This window comes from Molothrus aeneus, chromosome 7, assembly GCF_037042795.1.
Source record: "Molothrus aeneus isolate 106 chromosome 7, BPBGC_Maene_1.0, whole genome shotgun sequence".
Lineage (NCBI taxonomy): Eukaryota > Metazoa > Chordata > Aves > Passeriformes > Icteridae > Molothrus > Molothrus aeneus.
In genome coordinates this window covers 16777778-16788713 of record NC_089652.1, presented here as the reverse complement: position 1 = coordinate 16788713, position 10936 = coordinate 16777778, and positions in this window count along the sequence as shown.

Below are 10936 nucleotides of genomic sequence, written 5' to 3'. Positions count from 1 at the left end.
GGAGAGAAAAGCAGTTCTTTTTTTTTTCATTCCTGCTGACATTGACATCAAGACTGGAATCTCTTTCACACATTTAAGAAACACTGAAACTTGTGTATTTTGTTGTAGGGCATCTTACTTGCTGCTGAATGTTTCCCATCATGTTTCCATCATGATTAAGTTAAGGTGGGACTTTTTCCTCTCCAACATTGCTAGAATTGCAGCCGTGAGGGTAATTCTAGTCTGCCTTAATGACATGCAGCCATTCTGAAACCAGCAGAATTTACAGGAAAGTAGAATTAGGCTCCACAGAAGACAACAGCATTATACTTTCAAACCTGACATACTTGAAACCTATTGCAAAATTTTTAGTTTGAAAAACCAGGTTCCCCTTTTGCACATGAAAGCCGTGGGAGTAATTATTGTCACTTGGAGTTCCAACTCCCTCATTTGTAGGCCCAAGCAGGTAGTTAGATGTCTAGGTACAATAACCAAGACCACATATTGCTGGCATGAAAGAGATTTTTACAAAAGCAGTCCATTATGATATGTGACAAAGACTAGAAAGGAAGGAGATTATTAAAAATGGCAGACAATGAAGAAGAAACTAGAAATGGATGAAGTTTTCTATAACTTCCATTTCAAGTTCAAGTTTTATAATGGCAATAATTTACAAGAATAAACAAGTGGAAATGTGACATAAAGAAGTAAATTTGTGCCTAAAATAGCAAACGGACTTTGTAACAAAGTACAGTTGAGAGGTATACTGCTACCTTTAAATATTAAGCTATTCCTGTAAGGTGCTTTTTTAAGGTACAACATAATTTTTTTCTTTCTCATTTTAGTAGAACTAATAAAAGTAAGATACTAGAGAGACATCATTACTTGGAGGAGTAAGATCTGCTACTCTCAACCAAAGAGAACCATGCCTGAACTGCTGCTGTACCTGATATCAGCAAGTCACCATTTATTTAGTTATTTTTAACCACATGGGGTGAAAAGCAGTGACCTGCTTTTCAGGTGAGACTGATATACATGTGAACTCTGCATGTGTATATTGTTTCTGGCAAAAATAAATAGCTGGCAGTAACTGAACTCTCTCTTCATTGAAAGAATGCTATAGGGCTGGATATAGCCCCTGCAATAGTGCAATAAAATGAGATGAGCTTAACACTACCAGATGGTACCCTGTACAGTGCCTGAAATAAAATGGAGAATTAGGGTGCCCTAAGGTGTGCACAGGAAAGGCATTTACATGAAATAAATGGGTCTCAGACCTAGATGATGCTCAAGTATGCTACACAGGAGACAGATAGTACATCTGGTGAACAGATTTTATCACACACTGGAAAGCTATAAAGCATGCCGTTGAATTTCAGATCTGGGCTTCACAATGACATTTTACCTGTGTTGGTATTCAGTGCTGTTTATTTTTAAAGGTGCTGTAATCTCAATGATGTGTTTTAAAAGCCTTCTTAACATTGTTTTCTGATGTGCCCCATTTTTTTGGACAGATTGATGTAACATGAAGCTTTTTTGTGGATAAAATACAAACTACTTTGGCTGTAGATGATCATGTTTTTATTTAATATATCACATTCCTGATGTGATTTTAGTAACATGGTTATACTTGTCAGCACTCACTACTTGGGAGAAAGCCAGTATGTTTTTAAAGTTAACTCCCACTTCTCCGTTTCATTGCAAGGTCTCACTCTCTATAAACCAGCACAAATTCCTTGAGGTTTAAAGCAGATATATCAGATTAAGGGAGGAAATCTACTAGAGTGAATCAAATCAAAGCAGTATTTTACTCTTATCTCTAGATGAAACTTCTCTTGATTTTTAAAAATTCCTGCTATATTTGACATTAAGATCCTTTTAAGTTTACATTTATCATAACAGGAATCAAACTGTTCAAGGTGCTGATGAGAGCAACATTCAGTCTGTGGTGCTGTGATTTTTTTTAATGGGGAAGTAATTTAGAGCTTTCTTCAGACTTCACTGTTTTTGCTCTCTCTCTGTAATTACTCTCCTTTCACCTCTCTCATATAAAGCTATCCAGGGGAGCTAGAAATGCTACTGAACTTGCATAGAAGAAAAAATTTGTGAGACTGTAAGGTGAATATTCCTGACAGAAAGATCTATGGGCTGTGAAATAGTGTCTCTACAGAAACGGTGAAAGCTCCATTCCCTTGAGACATCTAAAATTAGAAGAAACAAAGCACTATTACACACTAAGGATATAATCCTGTTCTAGCCCCTGTGAATAGACTAAATTTTTCTAATGTCTGAAACTCTGTATAGTGTTACTGCTCATAATGTACAATTTAATAATGTTAAAGGTTTGACTTGAGGCTTACTTATGCAAGAAAATGTACACATATTACCAGAGTGGTATAATTATATAATCATAGTTCTATCAGTATGATCAGTATATCTCAGTACTACCTCTCTAATAAGTGCCTTATTTGAGTTATCGTACACCAATTCTAGAAATTCTAAAAGCCACAGAAGTACAAAAACATGAGCAAATTTTCCACACTAAGCTCACCTTCCCAGCTACTGGGAAGGTGGGAATCTCTTAATTATTCAGTTCTAGTTGAAGAAGAAATGCACAAATAAAGGCATAATGTACCAAACTCACACTGAAGCTTATTGTCAGCTCTATGTGCCACAGAAGATGGATATTGATGGCAAAAGGGAAGTGTCACTTAAAATTCACAAAAGCAGCCTCACTTGCAAAATACAAGCAAAACTACCTTGTGTTCAAAGCAAGGACAAAATCACTCTATTTTTTACTTATGTCTGAACAGTCTTAAAGCAGGGATGCTTCTAAACTGGTCTTCAACCCTTTGAATTTTTTTTGCTGTTATTATTGTAAGTTTGTATCAAAAGACAGAAAGTGATGGGAAAGGTTTATGAGATTTTGTCTGAAGTAAATGAGTTACTTTACCAGAGTCCTATCTCTGAGAGTACATTTACTGCATGCAAAACTTCTGGCCTGTAATTTGAAGCTATACACAACAGCATGAAGGAATCTTATTAGTTCTAGGGAATTTACCACAGCCACTATCAAGATGAAGGAGGGTCTTTGAATACTTCCACAATTCAGTTAAAATTGTGGTGCCAACTTTGAGTTTTCGGTATCAGCATAAGCAAATTTTCAAGACTAACAAAGGGTTATAAAATATATACAATGAAAAGCCATTAGATAGAGGGGTGCCATTGGGCACTACTCTGTGTACAGCTAGCACTGCCAAATAGTGCCTTTCAACCAGCAGTTATTCAAGAGCTCTACATTTCACCAAGTGAGACAGTCCTAAATGGATCTGTAACAGGTGACAGAATAGGAATTTTAACTTTAAGCAAGAAAGGAAGTGATGAAGAAAATAAATGCAGGGAAGGAGAAAAAAAAAGAAAGGTAGGAAAAGATCCTTAGATTGTACAACTACCCACCCTGGTCAGCTGCACAGCTTTGCAAATCCCTCCTCCCAAACACATATAGCCCATGCCCAGAGAGGAGCCTCATATGCCAGAGTTTCTGTTGTGCAGCTTCAGTCTACAAAACTTATTTCCTAAGTGGCAGTGACCTCTACTCAGCATTGGTACAGCCACAGAAATCATGGAAGAACAAGAGTAAGCTCTCCGAGAAAGAGAGCATGGGTGAAGATGGCTCCTCCATAATCAGCTGCCTCTAATACTGGCTATTTGCTGATTTGACTAAGGACTCCGACTAAAGACAGAGGGATAATCCTCCTGTAGTGTAAATTATGTGAGCTTCAGTACACACGGTGGTACTCTGCCATAAAAGATGGCAAATAAAGATCTTGTCCTCAGGGCTTTTCCCATAGCAGCAGTCTCCCAGCTCACTGAAGGCTAAGGATGGAATTCAGGTGGATACAGGATCCTGTTGCCATTGCAAGCATCCAGGTTCAAAGTTTAGATCCTCTGTTGCCCACATCCACTCACAGCATCCTAGACATGAATCTCAGGGCACCTGAGCTTTCAGGCTTACCTGTGCCTAAAGTTAGGCACTACATGTTCATGTTAATCATGCTCAGCACATTAAAACCATTCCTGTGCCAAAGCCCCACAGTGTCTCCAGCACCAGGACTAACCCAGGCTCCTGCAGCTTCATCTAGCATCCAGGGAACATCATGATGCATGCAGCTGAGGCTGTGCAAACGGGAGGAACAGGTGATGGGAATAGCTCTGTCATACCCACCCTGAGACTGGCTCACACATCCAGCCTTTGTGTTGAGGATGTTCATTTTCTCATCTGCTTAGGTAACACAAACTGCTCTGTGTTTGAGGGCTGAGCTGTGCTGCCAAGATAAGTCTGAGCCTGTTAAGTTTTTTCTGCTTCTTGAACAGTGAACAGCAGTCAGCTGTGCATGCAGCGCCAAATTGAGCCTGGGATAAAGACTCTGTGGGTCACTTTACATTTTGTGTGGGCCTGTGAGATCCAACTGATTAGTGGCAGTTGATGACAGTGGAACACAGAAGGAAATGATAAGTGCAATTAATTCCTGTAGAAATTAATGCAACTATTCAAAGAATTTTTTCAGTCATTTTTCATTCACACCTTCTTGCCTGGTACAGCTCTGCTATGAGTGTAATTTTTAAATTTATGTGATTCATTTTTATATGATTTAAATATAGTGTAGTTCACTCAGTGAAAACAGTATTCTGAAAATGTTCTTTGCCAAAAGACTAAGCAATAAAATGGGTTTATTGTTAAATAAACATCCCAAGTTGTCTTAAGCACAGTATTAACAAACTTGCAAATCAGTTTTTTTGGGTGGGTATTAGTCATGATGGAATAATACAAATAAATGAAATATCAATACAAATAATTTCTATGCATTCATGGGACCACTAATTAGTGTTACAAAGAATGGGCTAACTTTCACTAAGATTACAGTAAATTAGAATCACTTCACTGTGGTACTGATGTTTAAAATATATCCTTTAGGGAACTTCATGTCTATAAGTTTTGAATCCACAGCATGCAATAGAATAGAAATATCTAGAAGGAAAGCAGAGGTAAATAGGCATTGGATTGCCCTGCCCCTGAATAGAAGTGGGAACTGAACATATCCCTCTTTATTTGGACTCACAGAGCATTAAAGGAGAGCACTTTTCTGAAAATATGTTTACATATTTCTTACAAATCATGATTAACCTATAGAAATGCAATGTGACAATACGGCAAAAGGAAATAAATGTGTATTGCTTGCTTTCTGCATGATTAATGCTTCTTTCCATCAGACACATACATTTCATTTTATTAAAGATCACATTTCTGATTGCAAGAACTTGATCATAAATAAAGCATGCAAGTGGAAGTTGGAAATCTTTTAATATTAATGACAAGAAAAATGGATTTATTGAATAGTCACCTGCAGTTCATACATACATAAGCACATAAAATGATAACCCAGCAGAGGTACCATCTCCAACTTGGGAGAAGAGATTCTGTTTTTTGAATAGCTTAATAATAATAGCACTGCATTTAGAGAAAATTATTTCTGTCTTCTTTGTCTAAGAAGAACAGAATAACAGCCATTTATCAGCTACTTTCTACCTTGTCACTTTATCTAAGAATTATAAAGTTTGTCTTTACTTGTTCAAAACTCAATCCAGCACTGGTGGACTTCAATGTAATAGTTTTGAACTCTTGTATTTTTTTGCCATTTTGGAAATCTAAAAAAAAAAAAAAAGAAAAGAGTTGGTGATGAATAAGACTAACAGCTATTCAAATAGTTTTTTTTAAAGAGCTGACAGATGAGAAATATAGTGTATTATTGAAAACATTATAGGTCTGGAAAAAAATATAGGATCTAGCCATGACTATGATTTGTCAAATGATTTCTTTTAAAATAACTAATAGCACTTCAAAAAACAAGTTAGATTTCTGTTCCCTATTCCTGTTCATGCAAACTCCATAGAAGTTTAAAGACAAATCCACTGACTTTGAAAAGGTGCCCTCCAGACAAGGTTTCAGTGTTACAGCAGTCACACATGCAGCTATAAAAGGACAGGAGCTACCACAGAAAGCAGACAATAATTTTTGTGCTCAAACAAAAATACTTAAATGGGAGATGATACATGCCTCATGACAATAGGAAATCACCTGAACAGCTCCTTGAAAACCTATTAAACTAATCTCTTACTTCCAAGACTTAAAAAGAAATTAATATAACCTTAATAAATGACATACAATTAAAACTTTCAAAGGCCAATCATGTAACAACCATGTGAGGTAGTCATATGAACCCACAGAAAATCATTATCATCTAAATATTATCAATTCCAATTAGGGTGATCAAGGGTGAGATCTCTGTGTTTCTGAGTGGGTGCTTGCTTATTGCAGACTACACATGGGAGGGGGTTAGGCCACTTCACAAGTTTACATCCCTTTAGAAACACTATCTCAAAGAATTATACAGATAGAATTAAAGTTGACAAAACTTGTCACAGTTCCCTCCAAAAGGCATATATTTTCCTCAGTTTAATTATGCAGATACATATCTTGAGCCAAGCCCCACCCAAGCCCTTGTTTCTAGCAGTCTCCTTCACTGGCTGGTGTTGACAGGACTGGATCCAGCAGCATGCTGCATGTTAGCAGCCACCTCCACTGCCTGTTTCCACTCAGTTCCCATGCCAAGCACCATAACCAGGAGGGAAAGGAAGATACTTGAACATGTGCCTGCTTGCATATGTGTGTTCTCACACACATGCATGACTAGAAAATCTAGATAGAGAGAAATATTTCATCTCTTATCTTATGCTGTGCCAAGAATTGGGGAACAGGTGCACTGATGTGAGCTGATTGTATCTTACTGTACTTCTAGTGAATTAATCACTGCTCTCTCCTTTTTCTTGTATTTTTAAACTAAGTTTCTGGTGCCAAGTCTTCTTTTCTGCTTTAGATTGCTATACAGATATAGTCTCTAATGATTTTCAATGACAATTCTGGAATAAGGAACTCACTCTCTGCTCACAACCCTCCTTCCTGCCCCATCCTTTCCCTTGTGACACGATTGTTTCTAGAGACACCCAGGAGCTGGCTCAAGAAACTGATTTAAAGCACTAAAAAAGTAGATAAAAACTAGGAATAGCTTAAATCTGAATGTGCCCCCTACCTATTTTTCATATCTTTAAAAAGATTTGCATCAAAACAACTGCAGAGGCAGGTGTGGGTCAGGAAAAATCAGCTGAGGACAGAAACCCTCTGAACATCATTGCTGAAATTGAAGAATATGAAACTGCACAGTTAAACTTACCAGGCATTTATTTGGCCAGTTAAAGAAGTAACACAGAGCTTGTGAGGTAAGGTTAAAGTCCTGTTTGCCATTAACTTCAAAGCAATGCAGAGAGAGATTTCAAGTCAATCTTTGAGTGTGCCGGTGGTGTTTGAAATGTATTCATTAAACAAAGCAACTGAAGGAACTGTAAGTACATTTCTAGTGATTACTAATTTGAATGCTATTTTCTTGCAGAATTTTTCATGCTTATGGTGAATTTATTTGGTTTAAGGGCTGCAGCAGACTGTTTTACTTCACAGCTTTATTAATTATATATTCTCACTGTAGTGCAATAAGATTTTTTGCAGGCTTTTTTCCCCCTCCAAAACAATTATTATTGTATGATAGAATTACTCACCTGAAACTAACTCACTTTTGTAGGAGAATATTTGCAATAAATTGTACTTCAAGATGAGAACCATCTACCCTTTAAAGAAGGATGAAAATAGTTATATGGAAAATTTGGCAGAAAACAAAGGTTCTCCTAGAAAATCCTGGACTGCTAAGAAAATCCTTTGCTGTTTTCTTGGTTTTCCCAAAATTCTTCAAGATTGTTATTAAGAAATACAGACCAAATTCTTAGACAAGTTATTTTACAGTTAATTCACAATTTACTCAAAATTCTTGGCTCCATTAGAATAACATATTTAGGATTTTTACACAGTACTATTCATCAATAATTACTAATTACTTGGGTCTTATTTTTCAAAACCTAAATTTACATTTGGATACATTTTGAAATACCTAATATCCTCCTAGGATACCTCATAGTAGAGTTAGAATTCAAGATAGCAAGAAAGAGGGGTCTTATAGGTTTGGTAAATATTTTAATTGCTTCAGAATACAGAAAAATAATTTAATGGTATTCAGACTCAAGCTGGTTGAAATTCTCTCAATGAAAAAAACAGTAGCTAAAATTATCCCACATTTACGGATCTCTAGGGTAATTTCTGTCAGAAGGAGGAATCTATAGAAGTCAAAAAATCTTGTTCCAAACAGCCAGGTTTATGGAGAATTAATGCAAAATCAGCAGAATAAGAACAAATATTCTCTTTGCACACCCTCAGGGAACTTCCCCTCAGTTCCCTGCTCTGCTTCTGAGCTCTTCCTTAGTGTCTACCTGCATCTCTCCTTATTTGGTGGTTGTCCTTTGCTAACATATCTACTTGTGAAACAATGCCCTGGCATCTGGATTTATGACTCATTCATGGCTATGGCTGAGTTTTCACTGGGTATTGCTATTTGGCCCAAATCTCAGCTTCTCTCTCTTTTTAAATGTCTGTCAATATCCATAGGTTGGTGTTTATGGTGTTAATGACTTCCAGGTTCACAAGAGGATGGTAAAGGTTCATAAAATTTAATTTTGACTCAAAGTCCCCATTTGGCTATTTCCAGCTCTCATAAAGGGTAGTGCCCTGTCTTTATTCAGACAAATAACAAATCACACTTCACTTCTCTGTTTATTAAATCTACAAGGATCTGAGATAGGGATCCAAAGCTGTCTTAGAGTTTCATATTGTCATGTATCACAGCAGCTTCAAAGTACTTGGGTTTAGAAAGCAGTTTCTGTTCTTATCCAGGTGCAAGTGGGCAGGAAGGAGGCAATGCATAGAGTCTGATTTTTTGCCATTGTTGCTTGGAACTGGAAAACTCATGCTACAACTTTTTTCTGTAATATGGCTAAGCCTAAAGACTTCATCTAATATTACATCTCAAGTCATATTATAAATATTATTTGATTTGTTATTTTTGGAGCCTGTATGACAGCATTGGTTTTCATTCCAGATTACATCTAAAATAAGAAAGAGAGAAAGGCAGACAGATCTCCTAACAAGCCATATCTGTTTATCATCAGCTGCCAAGAAACTGTACAGAAGCTTAGAGAAATTGAGTGTTTTTTTCTATGGCTTATGAGTCCAGACCGACCGAGGAACTTAAGAAAATGAGGATCCATATGTTTTGTAAAATTCATTTCTTGAAAATAAATCTTTGGCTTAAATTTATTCAGTGCTAAACAGAATGATTTTTCTAGGACTAAAATCCTTAAAGATGCATTCATGTAATAATGCAACCAGAAATTGTTTTCATGTCTGTACCATCCCTTCTCCATTCATACAGCTCACAATCTACCAGCTACAAGGTCTTATTTGCTCCTATCTCTTAAAGACTACAAGAGACAGACCAAGAGAGAGCCCCAACACACACATCTGACAATCATAGATGCCATGCACATGCTGTTGATGCTCCTGGACTGCTATCCCAGTTGTATCCTAGTGAGATATGACACAAATGATGCAGCTCTGGACAGTTAATGTAATAAATGAAGCAAATATATAATCTGATTCAAATTATGGGCCCCAAATTTTCAGGCTTTTCACCAAAACTGTATTTAGGTCTAGAATTCCCAAAGTATATGCCATTAAAATAAAAAAGCTAAGTTCTCTGCTTGCCCAGTGTACCTGAAAATGGGGCATAATAAGCCCAGAAGAACTTCCACTAGTAATAAGTACTTGCATACATTTCTAATAGGTATAATAATGTGTGATGCAGTCATCTAATAACTGAGGCTCAATAAACTCTTGACTTGCCTTATAAAATATACAACTGCAAACAAATCAGGATGCCTCCTGATCTCCCTTTCTGGGATCTTTTTGAGCCATAAAAATACTGCCCAGGTTGTTTAATAATAACAGCCAACAGCTGTGGAACAGATATGATACAAAAGATATATTGGTTATTTTGAGCAAATTAGCCTTCTCCACAAACTTAGAGAAAAAAATCTGAAAGGCACACACTCAAATGCAAAATTACAATCCCAGTGAGCAATACAGCATTAAATCCTCAGCTAACAAAACTGTTCTAGATGGAAGAGACCTACTTTTACTCCTCCTTTAATATCAATCATCTTGACATGTAAAAACTACATTCATTAAAAAATAGCCTTTAGACTTTTTTAGCAGTATGTCGCTGTAGTCTGCTTGCTGCTCCACTCACTGAGTTTTAAGGGTTCTGAAAGGATCAGAGGAGAGAAAGCCAAACAGGCAAGATGGATTTTCACTTTGTTCTTTTTATTCCCAGTAAATATTATTTTCAGTAAAAGAATATAACATAAATAAGATGTGCCAGGCCGGGTCCCTTTGAAGTTTTTACAGTTGTTACATCCTCACAAACTCTCACATCCCTCACAGAATAGTGAGAACATATTAAAAAGGGATGGTGTGGTCTGGGTAGCTTAACAGCACATCTATCCTTAGCTTCTAAAACATACCTGAGGGGCTATAGATGGTCAAGGAGTCTGAAGCTGCTCTGAGTTATGTCTGGGACTCATTCCAGAAAAGAAACTGCAGAAGTGACAAGAACTGTCTCTCTCCTTCCCAGCTAGGCCAATGATTTCTCTGTTGCAGGCTTATTCTTCCTGGGACTCACTGACAAATCCCAGGCACACAAACACATCATGTTGTAAAGGAGAGACATTGTTATCCCTTGTAGGGCCATCAGGCCACAGCAGCTTAAAGATTGCAGGTAGACTGTGCCCATTGCTTTCTGGAGTGACACAGAAGGAGGCTTACTCCTAAGAACACTACTTCTGAAATGAGCACTGTGCACTTGCAAATGAGATCAGTAGAGAATAGAACTAATGAGAGAAA